Source organism: Myotis myotis, unplaced genomic scaffold (genome assembly GCF_014108235.1).
Source record: "Myotis myotis isolate mMyoMyo1 unplaced genomic scaffold, mMyoMyo1.p scaffold_m19_p_1, whole genome shotgun sequence".
In the NCBI taxonomy this organism is placed as follows: Eukaryota; Metazoa; Chordata; class Mammalia; order Chiroptera; family Vespertilionidae; genus Myotis; species Myotis myotis.
In genome coordinates, this window is record NW_023416313.1 from 72,097,447 (window position 1) to 72,108,959 (window position 11,513).

At 44.6% G+C, this 11,513-nt stretch overlaps 1 long non-coding RNA gene across 1 annotated transcript; it reads left to right on the forward strand.

Moving 5' to 3' along the window:
* The first annotated feature begins 25 nt into the window (after positions 1 to 25).
* Positions 26 to 1,724, forward strand: LOC118671967. Its single transcript, XR_004972938.1, has 2 exons — positions 26 to 204; positions 1,337 to 1,724. It is a non-coding gene; the product is annotated as an uncharacterized LOC118671967 (long non-coding RNA).
* The last annotated feature ends 9,789 nt before the right edge of the window (positions 1,725 to 11,513 follow it).

The following is an 11,513-nucleotide window of genomic DNA, read 5'->3' on the forward strand; positions in this document are numbered from 1 at the left end:
CCCGCCCACCTCGCCGCCCCGCCCCTGGGGCCCTGACCCCTCCCCTCCTGACCGCCCCGGCGCGGTTCCCCTCCAGCTCCCTGGTCCCTCCCCGAATTCCACACTTCCGGACACTGGCTCCCGGCCCCCGAAAGGATCAGGCCAGGCCAACCTGCCCGCGATCTGTCTCCACGATCTGTTTGCCTTGCAAGGCTAGATAAAGAGGTGAGGCGTGGGGGTAGATCTGTTCCTTGCTGCACCAACACCAAGAATGTGGTGGTTTGCCTAGATTAGAAAAATGAATGTTACCAGGTGGTGAGTGGTGTGGCTTATGGACCTCACTTTGTTACCTCACCTTTCACACTGACTTTTGCAAGAATAACAATTGTACAAAAGCATACTACGATGGGGCCATTGAGATTGTACAGTGGCTTAAAATAGTCACACACTGGGTTCCTCTGAGTGAGGCTCTTATTAATTCTCAGCTTCATAATTGGGCAGAACACATGTACAGAAGGATATTTTGAAATATCAGTTGAGATCACCAGTACCTTGGTCATTTCCTTGGTCTCCACTCCATGCAGACAACCTGGGGTATTCTCATTCATTGCCTTCAAGGATGAAGGGCTCTGACAGAATTCAGAGACAAACAGGGGGCAATTCTTGGCTTTTGAGTTGTGAAAGTCCAGCAGATGGGGGTTAGGAAACACCAAACAGGCATAAGAGATTGGGGGTGGGGGGGAACTACTGATAAGTCAATAAGGCTTTTTGCCTGAGACCAGATTAAGGTTCCAGGTTTGGGGGGCAAGGATAGGGGAAGTAGGGCTTGTAGGAAAAGCTAGAAGAGGGCAACTGTTGTAGGATTTGGGAAAAGGGATGGGGACGTGGAAATGGTAGGAAGCCCCAGCTAGAGAAGAGGCAGGCTTGCTCATTTTCCTTGTTGGTATCCCAGGGGAGTCATGAGACTCCAGGTGGCACAGAATGCCTGGGCGATAAGCCTGAACACCTCCCAGAATTTGACATGGCCCAGTGTGATGCTGTGACAACCGGGCATTCCACTGGGCTCAGAAACAGCTGGGAGAGGTCTGGATCTGAGGAGGCTTTGAGGTGGGGAATGGAAGATGACTCAGCCAGTGTGGATTTGTGGTATAGGCAGTTAGACAGACATGAGCAGAGCAAGGACGATGGGCCAGGTACAGGAGGTCACCAGGTGGACAGCCCTGGATGCCTAGCAATGGACAATTATAGGGTGAGACCTCATCCCCAGGGTGACCTTTCCTCCTTTAGCATACTGATGGTCAAGCGGTTTGGACTTTTCTTCACTAGAGATAACATCTAAGCCTCAGTTGTTTTTCAGCTCCAGGCCCAGAGAAGCAGCAACATCAGACACGCAGATGACCTCAGAACCAGCTGCATTGAATAATGACCCCCTGCCCTGGTGCCAACCAATCAATCAGTGGAGACCCCAACCCTGAAAGGACACACCTGGAAAGTTGCTTAATAGTCTACGGAGCTTTTCTCCTGGGACTGTCCCTAAAGACGACACCCTTAAAACCCTTAGGAGGGAAGACCTAGCGGCTCTCCCAGGAGCAAGGCTGCACCTTGCCCTTCCCCATTCTCCTCCCCATCCCATCAAGTGCATCATCTTGACCTTCCTTTGCCTCCATAACTTGTTTCCTCAGCCCATTTCTTCTACAAATTACTTCTTTTACCTCTTTGATTCTCTAAATAAATGTTCTCTTATAGTTTGAGTCTTGGCTCTGAATTCTTTCCTAGCCAGAGCTCAAGTACCAAAGGTTGCTGAACCCAGGTCGGGTCTCACCCCACTAGTCTTACACTGGGTGCCTTTCTCAATGCCCCCCACAGATTGACACGTTGAAGACAAGGTGGGAATGAGGACATTTTGGATGGATGCCATCACCTGTAGGTACACCAGAATATGGTGAGGTAACAAAAACAACAACAAAACCAGCCTAAGTGGCTCAATAACAAAGCCTCATTTCTCATTCACACTACAGGTCTACTGCAGATGAGCGGAAAGCTCTGAGCTAGGTCAGTGCTGTCCTCACTCAGGGACCTGTTGGAGTAACCTCTGTCTGGAAAGTTGGCAGAGGAAAAAAAAATAAATAAATTTTAAAAAGGATGGGGAGGACCACGAACTGGCACTTAAAACTTCCTTCTGGAAATGTCACTTGCTCTCACATCTCATTTACCAAAGCAAGTCATGTGGCCACACTTCAGGTGTGTGGGGAATTACAAGCTTCCTATATATTTGGAAGATGAGAGCTGGAATCTTTTTTAGTAGTGACTATCCAATGACTAGCACAACCGCCCAAGCACAGACCCTTGGTGTCCTAAACTAATCCACACTTGTTATTCAGGGGTCGGGGATAGAACTCCACATCGGCTTCGATGAAGTTTCTGCCAGAAGGCAGAATGAGAGTTTGAAATAGAAGTTCAGCTCATAAGTAAAATGAAGTTAAATTTCTAGAACACCTGAGATTTGCATCTATCCTCTTAGTCATGTCAGGTGCTGCAGAAGAGGCAGAGCATACTACCTGAGGCTGCAGGGCGTGCGGGATCAAAACGTCTGGTCAGAATGATCACCATCATGGTCCAGAGTCCACCAGCAGAGTACATGTCTCACCTTCGTCCTGAGGTTGGTACACAGTACTGATAGTACCGTCCTGTGGGCTCAGTGGGCCATGCTCGTGTCCCCATGAGAAAATGGAGAGCAGGGGAGTCCAAACAGGGATGTTGCCCAGGGGGTGGCTTGGGCATGGGTTCTGTTGCAGATCTGACAAGCAAAGGCTATTTAGAGTTCTCGGAGACTAACATTTGTGCTTTAAAAAGACACACCGTGGGTTTTTCTCTTTTGATGAGTGCAATTGTCTGTGACAGTGCAGGGAACAATCTATGATAGTAAATGAACATTGAACACTCCTGATTTTAATAAGGTTTTTGATATAGCCAGTTGATCCTTCAACCTCTGGTGCTCATGGCAGTCTGTGGAGGGGAATAATTTTATTGTTTGGGCAGCTGCTGTTGGAGTGCTCATTTATTTCGAGTGGAAGCATTCAGGATGGCCCAGAATCACATGACTGAAGTCATTCATCAAAGTCACCTGCTTTTCTGGGATTCTGGTCTGGATAGGCTCAAACTTGCATGTTAGATATTGTTACTGTTGGCAAGGGTAGGGGCTGGATGTTCATGGAGTTTTCTGACATTAATTTTTGCTTATTTGTGTTTGCCTTTGTTAAATTAGTACTAGATAAGTATTAAATTTAAAAAAATTATGGGAGGTGGGGAGATGAGACTGCTTCATCCCATCATAGGACTGGAGTAGAGGACCTAACAGGAATATTGGGTTTTGAGTTTCACATTTCCTTTAAAGACCCACAGATGCTTGGCAGAACTGTTTCAGAGACAGCATCCACCTGCTTTTAAATGTTATGTAATAATAGAAACAGCTGCTCTTTAAGAAACCCCCCTCTGTGCCATCGCCTGCACGTGGTGCTTTCCTGGTGCCGTCTGAGGATAACTTGTGAGGCAGGTGTCATTATCCCAGTTGAGAGAGGTTACGACAGTGGGTCTGGGCTCTGGAGGTGACCTAAAAGATGGGGCTGGGATGCAGGTTTCCACGCTCACCTAAATTCCATCCCTTTTCTGTCTCCTTCCTCCCTTCATCTCTTCCAGAGCCCGCAGCTCTGGTTTGAGAGTGATGAAATGGAGACCGACAGCCACAGCACTATCCATGTCACTTGCTGAAATGCTTGTCCATCCTTCAGCAGTGCGAGAGTCTTTTCATGCAGGCTGTTTCTCCCGGCCCCCTCTGCCTCTCATTAATTTTGGTAGGGGCTGCTTGTCTTTCTTCTCTCTTGCTCAGTGCCCTTCGAATCTATTTTTTCCATGTGGGCCTTCTCCCTGACACAATTTGAGTTCCAGGTTGCCAGCAGGCTTTTCTCTGCCTTTGATTTATGTGCTCCTTCCCAGTGCCACACGTCTTAGCCATACAGATGTGTCTTTGCTACGTTTCACATTTCCTTTAAAGACCCACAGATGCTTGGCAGAACGTTGCAGACAGAATGCAGAATAAACGGCCGTTCTGGGGAACCTGGTGTCTCTGGTTGCTGTAGGACTGAAGGAAGTATCAGAATTCTTCAGGGTGCAGAGAAAGAACAGTAAAGGGCAGATTTTCAGCTGCACATGGAGTGGTTTTTGAACTTTCTTTTTTTTATTAATTTCAGGCCCTTCTAAGACAGACATGTAATGACACGGTTCAGAGGTGCCCTGTGGGAGCTTAGTTTCAGCTGAGATCCCTCTCGCTCCAGCTGGCTTGCCAGTCTAGCTTTCACCCTCATTCTCCTCATATCTGCCCCCTCCCTTCCCTCCCAAAAAAGTCATAGGAGAGTCAATCACCCATAAACCAGAAATGCTTAGATCTTTCATTGTTTCACACAACTGGGGTGCTTTTTAGTGCCCCGGTTTTACTTTATATTTATAATCCACCGGTCATTTTCCAAACGCCTTTTGCAAACCTAAAATTTCTTCGCAAAGACCCATGCTTTAAGTTGGTTGAACATTTACAAACTAAACAGGGAGGAAGGGTGTGTGTATGATTGAAATTAACTTCCTTTCATCCCCACTTAGTGAATATTCTTGAGTTTGCTCAGATGCCTTAAACCAGACAAAGCCAGTAATTTTAGGTAAAGGATATGGAAAAGTGATTTAAATGGATGAAGAGGTGTGTGCTTCATGCATCTTGGCTATAGGTAATGCTTTGAGCTTGAGAAGTTAAAGGATCCTAATAATGGCATTGATGGAAACTTTCTGGAAGGCAAGGAGTCATTTGGGAGATGAATGTTGAACATTTGACCCATTAAATGGTGCTAGAAAAAGACAGCCATGGGGAGGCCGCAGAGCCATGCAGCTCAACATTCACAATCCCCTGATGAGGAAGGGACAACAGACCGCAGAGCCTGCTAGCCTGGGAAGAACTAGTTAGTGCCAGGGCCCTGGCAGGGGCGGGAACCTGCTGGTTCCAGTCTTCCACCCCTCCCCCCGTCTGCACCACCCCTCCCAGTAGTTACAATCCCAGCACTCGAAGAGAAGGTTCAATTATGTTTCAATAACTGTAAGAGGAAAGGAAAATAGTAGGAGTCCTACCATCAAACAGGTTAACCTTCAGCCAAATGGAACATTCCTTTGTGAATGCGGAGTGATCTATTGCCCCAATATCCCAGAGAACCTCGGTGGAGAGCGGGTAGTGGTGGTGGTGGTGGGTGGGTGTGGGTGGTGGTGTGGTGGTGGGTGGTGTGTGTGGGTAGTGGTGGTGTGCGTGGGTGGTGGTGGTGTGGTGTTGGTGTGGTGGTGGGTGTGGGTGGTGGGTGGTAGTGTGGTGGTGGGTGTGGGTGGTGGTCGTGGTGGTAGTGATGGTGATGATGGGGACTGGGGGTGGGTGTGGTGAGAAGGGGGGAGTTTGTTTGACTGGAAGGGGGACAATTTTCTACTTAGCTTCTAGGAGGGAGGGATCGGGAGGAAGTTTAGTTCTTGGTAGTTAGTAGCTTACTAGTTTAATGACCTTAGCAAGTTACCTCTGAGCCTGTGCTAAGGACTCCAGAGCTTACAAAAGCTAGAGCTGACCTCTCTGTGATTCTTGAGGAGAGCTTGGGCACTTTACAGAGTGAAAAATATTAAGAGAGTAGGTGCGAACCAATTCCCCATGGTGTGTCAGCCTTCTAAGTCTGTGTGCATCTGGTTAACCCTGTGCAGAGATGAATAGCTCTAAAGTTCAAGGTTTTGTGTTGTTTTTAGATATAATTGACATAAAACATTCATTTCAGGTGTACAACATAATTTGATAATTGTCTATATTGTGAAATGATCACCACAGTAAGTCTCATTAGCATCCATTGCCATACATAGTTTCAAATTATTTTTCTTTGTAACTTTACTCTCTTAATAACTTTCAATTAAAGGTAAATGTGATTAACTATAGTCACTATGCTGTAAATTACATCCCCAGAACTTATTTTATAGCTGGAAGTTTGTGCCTTTTGACCACTTTCACCAATTTTGCCGACCTCTCACCCCTGCCTCTGGCAACCACCAATCTGTTCTCTGTATTTATAATTTCAGTTGTGTATTTTGGTTTGTTTGTTTTTTAGATTCTACTTGTGACAGCATATTGTCTTTGTGTGTTTGTCTGACTTATTTCATGTAGCATTATGCCCTCGAGGCCCATCCATGTTGTTGAAAATGGCAGGATTGCCTTCTTTTTTATGGCTGTATATACACACCATGTTATCTATTCCTCCACTGATGAACACATAGGCTGTTTTCATGTCTTGGCTATTGTAAATAATGCTGCGATGAACAGAGGGGTGTAGATGTCTTTTTGAGTTAGTGTTTTTGTTTCCCTCTGATGAATACCCAGACATGGAATTTCCGGATTATATGGTAGTTCTGTTTTTAATTTTGAGGAACTCTCTTTTTTTAATTGAACTTATTGGGCGACACTGGTTAATAAAATTATATAGGTTTCAGGTATACAGTTCTACAGTACATCATCGAATATTGTATTGTGTGTCTACCACCCCAAGTCAAATCTCCTTTCATCACCACTTATCCCCCCTTTACCCTCTTCCTCTGGCAATCACCAGACTGTTGTCTGTGTCCAAGAGTCTTTCTTTTTATTTTCTTCTTTGCTTAATCCCTTCATCCTTCTCACCCAGCTTCCAACCCTCTCCCCTCTGACAGCTATCAATTTGTTTTCTAAATCCGAAGTCTGCTTCCACTTAGTTAATTTATTCTGTTCATTAGATTCCACATATAAGTGAGATCACTGGTAGGTTTCCTTTTCATTTTGTTGACGGTTTCCCTTGCTGTACAGAAACTTTTTAGTTTCATGTAGCCCTATTTATTTATTTTGCTTTTGCTTTTGATGCCAACTCCAAAAAATTGTTGCCAAGACCAATGTCAAGGAGTTTACCACCTATGTTTTCTTTTTATGGTTTTAGGTCTAATGTTCACATTTTTATTCTTTTTGAGCTGCTATTATTTTTACATGACATAATGTAATACAATTTCAAAATAGGTGGGAGTTAGTTTTGGTAACTTCCTTCTGAATTGTTTGGAGCTACCTTGAGCTCTAGGTGCCTTTATGTTGTCTTTCTCTTCCAATCCCCCCTCCCCGCACCCCACAGTGATACCCTCATATTCCTTCCACTGCACCCCACCTCCAGCCCCATTCCCTTAGGCATATCTTCTTTCCCATTCCCCAAGTGAAAGTTAGCTTGGGCAGAAGTTAGAGAATCACAATCTAATTAAACCACTGTTTCTGGCCTTATTTCTCACTCCTATCTGGATACCTAATCAGGTATTGTCCTCATTCCCCAAAGCTAAGAGGTCCCAGTCCAAACCTGTCCTCTGCCCTCACTTGATCACACATCTTCGTTTTATTACTACATAGGCTCAAAGCTTTCATGTCTCCTTGAATGCCTTTCCTACACTTTCTTTCTCTCTAGAATGGGAGCTTGGGGGTTCCCCGCCTTCAGAGTTTGGATGAGGCTGTTTCAAATTACATGCTGACCTCCCTAGGAGCCTCTTGTGTCTCACTCCCATGCCCCATTGCGACAATTGCAGTGGCCTCTGAATATGGCCCCCTCACCTCTAGCCTTTCCCTTGTAATTCATACTGTGGCCAGATTTTGCCTCCTTGGAGCCCTTCTTTCCATCCCCATTGACAGCAGCTTTGGTGCAGCCACCACTGTCTCACCTGGCAACCGCAGAGGCCTCATTACTGGTGTCCCAGAGCTGCCCATGTCCCCTTCTTCACACTATGCCAGAGAGATGTTTACACATTGTAAACACAGTCAAGTTGCTCCCCAGTTTCCTGTGGCACTTAAAACCCAGGCCCATTGCCAGGACCTATAAGGTCAGCATGAACTAGTGCCATTTCCCTCCATGCCACCTCTCACCACCCCCTCTCTTGTTCCTGCCCTCCACTCACATCACCATTTTTCCAGTCTCTCAAGGCCAGGAAACTCCTTTCTCCTTCAGGCCTGTATGCAAATGTTTAAGGTTCATTTCCCAAGTCTCTACCTGGCCATTGTGGGTCCTTCAGGATGTCATTTTCTCAAAGAAGACTTCCCTGACCCTCCATTTCAAGTAAGTTTCCAACCCCTCAGTATTCTCTTACAGGATCTTGCTCTTCATTATCTGCCTTAGCATAATCTTCAATCAGGTATTTATTTGTATGAATACTTCTTTATCGTCTCTCCCTGCTATAAGCTCTGTGATAGCAGGGCCCATGTGTGTTTTTCTCAGCACCCGGTACCCAACACCTTGTGCCTCCCACTGGTAGGCACACTAATATTCGCTGAATAAATCAAAGAGTAAGTGAGCTTCTCTCTTCTGCTCAGATGCCTTCCCTGGTTCCCACTTTGTCACCCAGAGAAGTCCAAGTTTGTTTGATCATTTTAAAAAATTTTTTAAAACTTATTTTATATTTTAAATTTTATTCTATTTTATTTTTCAATAACAGTTGACATCAGGTTTGTTTGATCTTAATTTAAATCATTACCCTTCACAAATTAATGCTCCCATAACAGAAAGTTCCTGGCTGTTATCTCCATAACTCCTTCATTTTTCTGCTTGAGTGACTTCATTTTACCGTTAGTTAAAAGAATTCATGAGTGAATCAATTAATGACCGTCCCTCCATTAGACTCAGTCTATAAAGTCCATATCAAAATACAGTATCTACCATGGAATTCATTTTGCCTTCTTCCAGCCTTCCATGGCATTTTCTCTGGAGCAATTAAAAGTATGTGTTGCACCTGGTCGGTGTGACTCAGTGGTTGAGCATGTACTCACGAACCAGGAGGTCACAGTTCGATCGATTCCCAGTCAGGGCACATGCCCGGGTTGTGGGCTCAATCCCCAGTGTGGGACATACAGGAGGCAGCCAATCAATGACTCTCTCTCATCAATGATGTTTCTATCTCTCTCTCCCTCTCCCTTCCTGTCTGAAATCAATAAAAATACATATATTTTTTAAAAAAGTATTTGTTGCTTTCTGCCTCTCTCTTTAAATTTGTTTCTGCATGTCTTATCTTCTTTGTTAAACTGCAAGTTTCTTGAGGGCAAGATTTACATTCTAATCATCTTTATATCTGTCACCACGATGCTTCAGCTACAGCAGGTGCTCAGTGAAGGCAAATGTTATGGATGATTGATTCCAAGTGGTTATGATTTTTCAAATAACTTAAATGGTAGTTCCCTTTACAAACACGTGAGGGTGCCCTAACCAAGCAAAAGTATAGAGCCTGCACTACTTGAATTAATTCTAAACTATTTTAAAGATAATGGGGCTCCTTTTGAATTCTGTCTCACTGGTCATATTGGCCATCTGTGGATGACAGAAGAGAAATGTAAGGGACAAGTAAGTGGGCAAAGTAAGAGAGTTATTAAATCAAATTCAAAGATTACACCTGGCCAGAGAGACCAGGCAAGGCACCACACCTGTTTTCTCTGCATGAGGGGCCCTATCTACGATCGCAGACTATGGATGTAGCCTGGATATCATGGGTCTCCAAATGAGGGCTGGGAGTTGGGCTATGGACTGAGCTGTAACCCATCGAAATTCCTATGTTGAATCCCGAACCCACAGTATGATGGCATTTGGAGATGGGGGCTTCAGGAGGTAATTAGGTTTAGATGAACTCATGAGAGAGGGGACTCCATGGTGGGATTCATGTCCTTATATAAAGAGAAAGAGAGAACAGAGCTCTCTCTCCCCCTCTCTGTCATGTGAGGATGCAGTGAGAAGGCAGCTGTCTGCAAACCTGGGACAGGGTTCTCATCAAGAACTGGACCATCCAGCACCCTGATCTCCAACATGCAGCTTCCAGAACCGTGAGGAAATACACCTTTGTTGTGTGAGCCCCCCACTCTGTGGTACGTTGTTATGGCAGCCCAAGCAGACTAGGGCAGGCTGTGTGCAGGGCTGGGCTGCCTTTCAAGCTCTTTGCCCTTTCACAGGGAAATTGATATTTAGATAACCAAATGTTGAAACATAAGCTGGGAGCAGACAATGGGATTTCAATCCCCTGTCAAATCCTCTGATTTTGCTTTCTTAAAGTGTATGTGGTGCTTTGAAGACCTACCTTCCATGTACTGAAAAAGCATCACTATTCTCTTCTTTTATAACAAGTTTATGGCAAATCTCTTCTATTAGTTTGTTTGGATCAGAATCCTATTTCTATTTTGGAATGAATTCCTTTCCATTTTAAATGTCGGGACCTTACATGGGAAATAAGCTCTGAGAACTCCGTCATGTGGGATAAATTGATTTTTTTCACTATTGGTCTAAATGTACAAAGCATTCATTAGAATCAACCCGGGAATGTCTCCACAAAAATAGCCACATGCATTGCTACCTGGGCACTTGAATACCTGGATTTACATGTGTCAAACCATTGCTTTCCTGATCCTTGTCATTATCCAGCACTTTTATTTTTTTCATTTTAAAAAATGTACATGTTTATTTATTTGGATAAACTGAATTTGAATAAGCTGAACACACTGGCAGAATTTGAAGGTGCAATTTAAAGTGGTTTATAAGCTGAAATAGAAACTCCTCCTTTCTCATCCTCCACCTCTCCACCCTTCCCTCCACCCTCTCAGGTGCTTTGTGCTATCGTGTGTGTATCGGTATGTGTGGGTGTCTGTGCATAATCGTATTCTATATAAATTACAGATGGGGCTGAGTTTCACAACTGGGTCAACATGGTGTAGCCATGATAACATAGGTGTCTTCCTCTCACCCTGCTACTTAGAAATGGCAGGAATCTCAGGGGAGGCTTTGAACTTCCACAATCCATGGAATTGGTGAAAAGGAACAGAACCAATTATCATTAGAGCTTGAGAAGTAGAGAGATCTCAGTTTACATCTAAGTTATATATTTTCTTAATGTATATATTTTATAACATACAATATAAACTTGGAATAAGACAGTGTAATGTTTTACAACCTGCTTTTACAACCTGCTTTTTCTCATTAATCCTATATAATAAAAGGCTAATATGCAAATTGTCCCCTTGACCAGGAGTTCTACTGGGAGTTCAACCGAGATTTTTGACCAGGGGGTGGAGCCGGCTGGCCAACTGCCCACAGCCCCTCTCCCTGGCCTGCCCCCCCACATTGTCCCCCTCCTCCTCCTCCCCCCCCCCACCCCAATCGGGGGCAGGGCCTGCCAGCCAACTGCCCGAGGCCCCTGACCCAGGCCGACCCAACCAATTGCCCGATTGGGGTGGGCCAGCTAGACCCCACCCATGCATGAATTCATGCACTGGGCCTCTAGTAAATTACAAATACTTCCATGACACTAAATATTCTCCTACAAATGATTTTAATAGTAGCATGTTATTGTATCATATAGCTCTACCATAATTTATTTAATCAATCTCTCTTGACAGACATTTAAATTGTTTCTAATTTTTATATTATACTAGTAAATAATGCCACAGTGAA